This window comes from Triticum urartu, chromosome 2A (assembly GCF_056163025.1).
Source record: "Triticum urartu cultivar PI428250 chromosome 2A, HENAU_Tu73, whole genome shotgun sequence".
NCBI lineage: Eukaryota > Viridiplantae > Streptophyta > Magnoliopsida > Poales > Poaceae > Triticum > Triticum urartu.
In genome coordinates, this window is record NC_141874.1 from 8,465,792 (window position 1) to 8,475,671 (window position 9,880).

Sequence of the window (9,880 nt, forward strand, 5' to 3'; positions counted from 1 at the left end):
GCCAGTGATGATGGACATCATGACGGTACTTTGGAGATGGAGATCAAAGGCACAAGATGATGATGGCCATATCATGTCACATATTTTGATTGCATATGATGTTTATCTTTTTATGCATCTTATTTTGCTTAGTATGGAGGTAGAATTATAAGATGACCTCTCACTAAATTTCAAGGTATAAGTGTTCTCCGTGAGTATGCACCGTTGCGACAGTTCTTCATGCGGAGACACCACGTGATGATCCGGTGTGATAAGCTCTACGTTCACATACAACGAGTACAAGCCAGTTTTGCACATGCAGAATACTTGGGTTAAACTTGACGACTCTAGCATATGCAGATATGGCCTTGGAACACTAAGACCGAATGGTCGAGCGTGAACCATATAGGAGATATGATCAACATAGTGATGTTCACCATTGAAAACTACTCCATCTCACATGATGATCGGACATGGTTTAGTTGATATGGATCACGTGATCATTTAGATGCCTAGAGAGATGTCTATCTAAGTGGGAGTTCTTAAGTAATATGATTAATTGAACCTTAGTTTATCATGAAGTTAGTCCTAATAGTTTTTGCATATCTATGTTGTAGATCAATAGCTCGTGTATAGCTCCCCTATTTTATTTTTTGATATGTTCCTAGAGAAAAATAAGTTGAGAGATGACAGTAGCAATGATGCGAACTGGGTGTGTGGTCTGAGGATTATCCTCATTGCTGCACAGAAGAATTATGTCCTTGATGCACCGCTAGGTGACGGACCTATTGCAGGAGCAGATGCAGACGTTATGAACGTTTGGCAAGCTCGGTATGATGACTACTTGATAGTTTAGTGTGCCATGCTTTACGACTTAGAACCGGGACTTCAAAAACGTTTTGAACACCACGAAGCCTATAAGATGTTCCAAGAGCTGAAATTGGTATTTTAGACTCATGTCCGAGTCGAGAGGTATGAGACCTCTGACAACTTTGCCTACAAGGTGGAGGAGAATAGCTCAACCAGTGAGCATGTGCTCAGAATGTCTGAGTACTACAATCGCTTGAATCAAGTAGGAGTTTATCTTCGAGATAAGATAGTGATTGATAGAGTTCTCTAGTCACTATCACCAAATTACTGGAACCAGAGTTCTCTAGTCACTATCACCAAGTTACTGGAACTTTGTGATGAACTATAATATGCAAGGGATGACGAAAACGATTCCCGAGCTCTTCGTGATGCTGAAATCGACGAAGGTAGAAATCAAGAAAAGCATCAAATGTTGATGATTGACAAGACCACTAGTTTCAAGTAAAACGGCAAGGGAAAGAAAGGGAAAGAAAGGGAAATTCAAGAAGAATGGCAAGCAAGTTGCCACTCCCATGAAGAAGCCCAAAGCTAGACCCAAGCCTGAAACAGAGTGCTTCTACTGCAAAGGAAATGGTCACTGGAAGTGAAACTGCCCCAAATACTTGGCGGATAAGAAGGATGGAAAATTGAACAAAAGTATATATGATATACATGTTATTGATGTGTACTTTACAAGTGTTCATACCAGCCCCTGGGTATTTGATACTGGTTCAGTTGCTATGATTAGAGCATCTCCAGCCGCGCCCTCAACAGGCCCTCCCCAGGCGATTTTGCCGCGCCGGCGTCGAAAAAACGGCCCAGTCGCGCCCCCAGAAGCCCGATTTTCGCCGGCTCGGGGCGAAACTGGTGCCGACGGACCCAGGCCGAACCCGGCTTCCTGGGGGGCGCCTGGGGTGCCGGCACAAGCGAAAAGGGTGCGTGGGTCCGCCCTGTCGGCGAGGCGAGCGCCTGTTCCCGCCGTTTCTTCCCGTGTTTTCCCCACTTCCCTCCCGTACTCTTCCTGCCTCCTACCAAACTCCCTCCCGCTCGCCTCCCTCCCAGCCGGCCGCCATGCCACCGAAGAAGTACGTCGCCCCCCGCGCGGCGGCAACCGCGACCGCCTCCGTCGCCCAGCCGAAGCAGAGGAAGTCGAGGGCGCCGCCGACCAAGCCACCGGGCATGACAAACGCCGAGTGGAGGGCGGAAGTTCAGCGGCGGGAGGCTGTCACCGCCGACCGGCGGAACAGGGCCATCGCCAAGAAGGCCCGCGACAACGTGGCGCGCGCAGTTGCGGCTGCCTCAGCGGACCAAATTGAGGCCGAGGCGGCTCGCGCAGGGATGATGAATCCACCCGGAAGCCACGCCCAGTACGCGCCCTGGGGTCAGCAAGGCATCGGCTCTCCGCAACCATGGGCATCGCCCTCGCCGGGCTACGCCGACGGTGACGCGCACGGTGGGTTCAACCCAAACGTCACCTTCCCCCATGGATACCCGGTCCAGTGCATGCCCTCACCCGCCTTCGCCAGTGTGCAGTACCCTCCATACAACTACTCACCGCCCGCCTATGCTTCCTCTCCGACGCCCCCACTACGTCGTGGCCCGCTGCCCTTCTCGCACCTGGGCGCCACCTATGAGACCGAGGCCGACATGGACGACATCATGGCGACAGGTTCGGCCGCGGCCGCCGCATCTCCCGGGTTCGCCACCCAGGACGAGGTGGTGGATCTCAGCGGCGGCATGGACGGGGAGCTCGGCTATGTCTACGGCGCGGACGAGCAGGAGGAGCAGGAGGAGGAGGCCGACAAGGAGGAGGAGCCGACGCTTGCGACGGCGAAGGGGCGTAAGAAGAAGCGGGCGGCCGGGACAGGCGAGCCGCGCATCAAGTGGGCGTCCAAGGAGGAGGAATACCTCGCCGAAGCATGGAAAGTCGTCTGCCTCGACCCGACGACCGGCACGAACCAGAGCGTCGACACGTACTGGGACCGCATCAAGGCCGAGTTCGACGAGCGCAAGCTCGTCGACCCCTACTTCAAAGGCGTCTACATGTAGCGCGGCTCCAAGGCGATGGCGAACCATTGGGGGCGTATCCAGGGGGCGTGCAACAAATGGCATGGGGTCATCGAGGAGGTTGCGGCTCGCTCGGAGAGCGGCGCCAGCGTTAAGGATCAGGTATGCCACGCCGGCCTCCCGCCTCTCTTCGCCGTGTACGCGCGCCAACTGTTTGTCCCTCCGCGCAATTGCTGCGCATGTTCACCCTGTACCGGCAGAGCAACAGCGACGCTGAATTCAAGTACCTCCATGTCTACAAGCGCATTGACAAGTGCGAGAAGTGGGCGGAAGTCCAGTGCACCCTCGACAAGGCGAAGGAGACCTACAAGACGGACGCGCCGACTCCTGGCGCATCGGAAGGGCGGCTGGACGGCAACAAAGTTGCCAAGAGGGGGAAATACGCCGACGTGGCCACCGCTCGAGTGCAGGAGTCCATCGAGTACTGCCTCGCCAATGCGCAGGACCGGGCTGTCCTTCGTGAAGAGAAGACCGAGGCACAGTGGTCGGCGTTGATGTCGAGCAGCGCCGTCCAGCTCGACCTGCTCCGGACGAACGTCATCGCGAAGAAGAGAAACACCGACCTGGCTTTCCTGCTGGGCGGGGCGTACATGCTCCAGAGCACCGACGAGGCGGTCAAGGCGTGGTACTTGGCGGAGCGTGGCCTCATCATGAACCAGCTTCCCTCGACAAGGCCGAAGACAGCGACGCACACGCCGACGCCGCCGCCAAGCCCGCGTGACGACGCCTCCACGACACCCAGCACCACCGAAGCCGCGCTGACGCCGCCCAGCGCACAGGCTGCTCCGACACCGCCAAGCCCGCGCACGCCAACTCCGCCGACGCCTGGGGCAGAGCCCGCCGAGTGATGCGCACGCGAACTTCTGCCGCTCTATTTTTTGTACGCCGAACTGTGGCTGGCGATCGCCCGACTTGTGGCGCCTTTTGTGAGCGGGAACGACCAAGTTCGAATTTTTCGCGTCCTGGGACAGGCGCCTAGGGGCATGACTGGGAGCTAGGTCGCCCCCAGGGGCCGAACTAGCGCCGGTTTTTCCCTAGACCGCCCTTTTTTAGCGCCCTGGGGGGGCCGAATGGCTGGAGATGCTCTTAGTAACTTGAAACAGGAGTTACAAAATGAACAGAGACTAATTGAGGGCGAGGTGACGATGTGTGTTGGAAGTGATTCCAACGTTGATAAGATCACCATCACATCCTCCCTCTACCTTCAGGATTAGTATTGGAACTAAATAAATGTTATTTGGTGTTTGTGTTGAGCATAAATATGATTGGATCATGTTTATTGCGATACGGTTATTCATTTAAGTCAAAGAATAATTGTAGTTCTGTTTACATGAATAAAACCTTCTATGGTCTTACATCCAATGTGAATGGTTTACTGAATCTTGATCACAGTGATACACATATTCATAATATTGAAACCAAAAGATGCAAAGTTAATAATGATAGTGCAACTTATTTGAGGCACTGCCATTTAGGTCATATTGGTGTAAAGCGCATGAGGAAACTCCATGCTGATGGGCTTTTGGAATCACTTGATGCTTGCGAACCATGCCTCATGGGCAAGATGACTAAGATTCCGTTCTCCGGAACAATGGAGCGAGCAACTGACTTATTGGAAATAATACATACCGATGTATGTGGTCCGATGAGTGTTGAGGCTCGCGGCGGGTACCATTATTTTCTGACCTTCAAAAATTATTTGAGAAGATATGTGTATATCTACTTGATGAAACATATGTCTAAAACATTTGAAAAGTTCAAAGAATTTCAGACTTAAGTGGAAAAGCATCGTAACAAGAAAAGAAAGTTTCTACGATCTGATCGTGGAGGTGAATATTTGAGTTATGAGTTTGGTCTTCATTTGAAACAATGTGGAATAGTTTCGCAACTCACGCCACATGGAACACCACAGCATAATGGTGTGTCTGAACGTTGTAACCGTATTTTATTAGATATGGTGCGATCTATGATGTCTCTTACCGATTTACCACTATTGTTTTGGGGTTATGCATTAGAGACAGCTGCATTCACGTTAAATAGGGCACCATCTAAATCCGTTGAGATGACATCGTATGAACTATGGTTTGTGTCGGTGTACTAGAGTAGGGGTACCCTAGTATCCCGAACTTGTGCACGGGCAGTCGCAGCATCCCGCGGCAAAGCTTGCCGGGTGACCGCCAAGGTCCTCTGTGGTTCCTTTGGATCCATTTAAGGACAAAGTATCCAAGCCAAGGAGACAAGACCCCGGCAAGAGGAGCTTGCCGGGAAGGCCAACCAAGGCATCTCAAGGAACTTGCCGCGACGCGCCACGCGTCCCGGCAAGGCCCGGTGAGCGACAAGCTCCCGGACGCGACAAGACAACGACAGCGGCAAGGCGCTTGCCGCGGCAAGCCACCACTTTGTGTCCGCACTCCAGCACATCCACCAACGTGTCGCTCTGGGACCCTTCCAGACGTACGTGGCGGGAGGCTGTGCAGCCAGCGGTGCGCGGTGGCAAGCGGCGCTGACAAGATTGCCATCGTGGCGAGCGGTGGCGTCCCTGACGGTCCCTTTTGCACTATTTAGGCGACGCAGACGGGCATTTAATGCCCTGGTCCCCTGCCGTCAGGGTTAGGTATGATACACTGTAGCAGGTAGCTGTACCAACCGCAACACCTTTCCAGGGATGTCGGGGGACTAATCCACGAGCACCCATGGGACCGGCGGACCGAGTCCCTTTCGGTTCGGCAGGGGCGAGGGTCGCACGAAGAGCGGATCGAGGCGAAGCACACGAGCAGTTTACCCAGGTTCGGGCCGCACGGATGCGTAAAACCCTACTCCTGCTTTGTGGTTTGTATTGAGTTCTTGCTCGGGAGCGCGGAGTGCTACAGTACACCCCAGCAGCTAACGAGACCCCAGTTTGGCAAGAAACCTAAGCTATCGTTTCTTAAAGTTTGGGGTTGCGATGCTTATGTGAAAAAGTTTCACCTGATAAGCTCAAACCCAAACCGGAGAAGTGCATCTTCATAGGATACCCAAAACAAATTGTTGGGTACACCTTCTATCACAGATCCGAAGGCAAGATCTTTGTTGCTAAGAGTGGATCCTTTCTAGAGAAGGAGTTTCTCTCGAAAGAAGTGAGTGGGAGGAAAGTAGAACTTGATTAGGTAATTGTACCTTCTCTCGAATTGGAAAGTAGCTCATCACTGAAATCAGTTCCAGTGATGCCTAGACCAATTAGTGAGGAAGTTAATGATGATGATCATGAAACTTCAAATCAAGTTACTACCGAACCTCGTAGGTCAAGCAGAGTACGTTCCGCACGAGAGTGGTACGGTAATCCTGTTCTGGAAGTCATGTTACTAGACCATGATGAACCTACAAACTATGAGGAAGTGATGATGAGCCCAGATTCCGCGAAATGCCTCAAGGCCATGAAATCTGAGATGGGATCCATGTATGAGAACAAAGTATGGACTTTGATTGACTTGACCGGTGATAGATGAGCCATTCAAAATAAATGGATCTTCAAGAGGAAGACGGATGCTAATAGTAGTGTTACTATCTAAAAAGCTCGAATTGTCGAAAAAAGGTTTTCGACAAGTTCAAAGTGTTGACTATGATGATATTTTCTCACTCGTATCGATGTTGAAAAGTATGTCCGAATCATGTTAGCAGTTGCTGCATTTTGTGAAATCTGGCAAATGGATATCAAAACTACATTCCTTAATGGATTTATTAAAGAAGAGTTGTATATGATGCAACCAGAAGGTTTCGTCAATCCTAAAGGTGCTAACAAAGTGTGCAAGCTCCAGCGATCCATCTATGGACTGGTGCAAGCATCTCGGAGTTGGAATATACACTTTGATGAGTTGATCAAAGCATATAGTTTTATACAGACTTTTGGCGAAGCCTGTATTTACAAGAAAGTGAATGGGAGCACTACAGCCTTTCTAATAAGTATATGTGAATGACACATTGTTGATCAGAAATGATGTATAATTTTCTGGAAAGCAAAAAGGAGTGCTTGAAAGAAGTTTTTCAAAGAAAGACCTTGGTGAAGCTGCTTACATATTGGGCATCAAGATCTATAGAGATAGATCAAGATGCTTGATAATATTTTTCAATGGTACATACCTTGACAAGATTTTTGAAGTAGTTCAAAATGGAACAGTCAAAGAAGGAGTTCTTGCCTGTGTTGCAAGGTGTGAAGTTGAGTAAAGACTCAAAACCCGACACGACAGAAAATAGAAAGAGAATGAAAATTCATTCCCTATGCCTTAGTCATAGGTTCTATAAACTATGATATGTTGTGTACCAAACCTATTGTATACCTTAACATGATTCTGGCAAGGGAGTGCAATAGTGATCTAGGAGTAGATCACTGGACAACGGTCAAAATTATCCTTAGAGGACTAAGGAAATATTTCTCGGTTATGGAGGTGATAAAAGAGTTCACCGTAAAGAGTTACGTCGATGCAAGCTTTTTGACACCGATCTTGATGACTCTAAGTCTTGATCTAGATACATATTGAAAGTGGGAGCAATTAGCTAGAGTAGCTCCATGCAGAGTATTGTAGACATAGAAATTTGCAAAATACATACGGATCTGAATGTTGCAGACCCGTAGACTAAACTTCTCTCACAAGCAAAATATGATCACTCTTTGGGTGTCAATCACATAGCGATGTGAACTATATTATTGACTCTAGTAAACCCTCTGGGTATTAGTCACATGAAGATGTGAACTATTGGTGTCAAATCACATGGCGATGTGCACTAGATTCACTACAAGAAACATGTCAACTTGTGACCTTCTATTAGTGACCCTGGAAGAATTGGTCATAAATCTATGACCATTTCAGACCAATTGGTCAAAAGTTGTTCGGGGGCTCCAAAACCTAAACTATAACGACCATTTTGGTCAGAAAGGTCGTAATTTCCTTACACGAAATGGTCATAAAGCAGATAGCACTGGTCTGCTGCCTTATTTCTAGCTGATCATGACCAATATAGATGGTCATAACCTTGTAAATTGTGGTGGGTTGCTATGACTAGGCGCCACCTCATCAGTTTTGCCTATGTGTCATGTCCATGTGGTAGTTTTTGCCCTAGGTTGTGAAACAACCTATATTTCTGTCATTCCCAAAATTCCCAAAAAACTCTCATAAATTCTTTGGGTCATATCTTCATCAAATATGTAAAAAACCTTCCTTGCCTAGTTCAAAACTAATTCAACAATATTCATTTTCCTATTCTGTTCACGAGAGCACTTTATGAAGGAAGTGCTATTTATATATTCTTGATTGCCCTCAGAATTTTTGGGCACTCTTTCCTATCCAAATCATTACCGCATGACAAAATTCAGCTCCACTTGCCTAGCAAATCTTCCTTTCTGTCATTCCCAAAATTCCCAAAAAACTCTCATAAATTCTTTGGGTCATATCTTCATCAAATATGTAAAAAACCTTCCTTGCCTAGTTCAAAACTAATTCAACAATATTCATTTTCCTATTCTGTTCACGAGAGCACTTTATGAAGGAAGTGCTATTTATATATTCTTGATTGCCCTCGGAATTTTTGGGCACTCTTTCCTATCCAAATCATTACCGCATGACAAAATTCAGCTCCACTTGCCTAGCAAATCTTCCTCGGCAAATTTCCAAAGTTTTTGTCCACCTAGAAGCATTGTGAAGGAAGTACCTTTTTTATATATCGAAATGACATGAAATTTATACAGTTCCTTCATATGCCCAAATTATCACCCTCCTCCAAATTGCAGATCAGTCAAATCATCTATGTGAGCCCAGGTTCAATTTATATTTTATGGCCAAATTGGCACGTTGCAAAGCAAGTGTTATCTAGACCCCTCCTATTACCCTCAAACTTTTCGGGCACTCTTCCATACCCAAATCATTGCCACATGATAATATTCAGCTCAATTTTCCTAGTAAATCTTTCTCAGGAAATTTTCAAAGTTTCTACCTCGAGAGAAGCTTTGTGAAGTAAGTACTAGCTAGGCTTACCTAAATGATCTGAAATTTTCCAGCGCATGACCATACCTATGTAACTTACCTACACCAATTTTTAGCTCATTTCATTCATCCAATCTCTCTCACTAGTTTTCCCAAGTTTTTGTCCATAGAAGAGAATTGTGAAGGAAGTACCACTTTGGCATTTCCAAATAGTATCCATTTTCTACAGTGGTTTCCTATGCCCAAATAACCATCCTCCACCTAATGCCAGCTCAATCTGTTCATTATTTTGAGCCGAGCTTCAACATTCGTAGTTATGTCCAGTATGGTAGTTCGCAAAGCAAGTACCACCTAGGCTCCTCCTTTTGAGCTAAAAATTTGTGAAGACGGTCTTCTTAGTAACTGATCATCCTCAGCCAAAACTCACTCCCATTAGCGATGTACATTTCCCGTACCGCTAATCAAACACTTGGCTGTTAATTCATGTTTGAGCATCGATCGGTCTCCTCGTGAGAATCTTATGTTGTAATTTTCTTCCTAGCACCAACCTGGGGAGTGCCCAACCCACTAGACATTCCTAGGCCGCCCAGAACGCATGGCAACGCCACAGTCACGCGGTGACCACGTGGCGGGCATGCGAGTTTACGCGCTCTAGAGTTGGGGCCCTCGGCCACTGCCCAAACCTCTACGTATCGCCACCAAACCATGTATTTATGATTAAATAGGTCCTTATATAACTAGAAATTATTTTTGGAAAAAATAAATAGCAAACTATGAGGCAGCTGCAGTTCAAATTTGACCCGCTTCCTACTGAATTGGTGGAAATTTGTCGTTTTCACGAGAGGCGGATCAAAAAAATTTACACCCAACCATTTTGTCAATTGTGCATTAAATATGGCCTAGTATTTTATAAAAATGCTTTGGTCCAATTTTGCAACAATTCTTTGGTAGTTCCTTCACAAAAAAACCTCCTTTTGGGCACTCGAAAAATGGAAAATGGTTTTTTCGTCCAACGAAAATGAAAACTTCCT

The 9,880-nt window shown here is 47.5% G+C and overlaps 1 pseudogene; it reads left to right on the forward strand.

Annotated features, from left to right (window-relative positions):
* Positions 1-1,899: 1,899 nt before the first annotated feature.
* On the forward strand, positions 1,900-3,358 carry LOC147982795 (uncharacterized; annotated as a pseudogene).
* Positions 3,359-9,880: the final 6,522 nt, after the last annotated feature.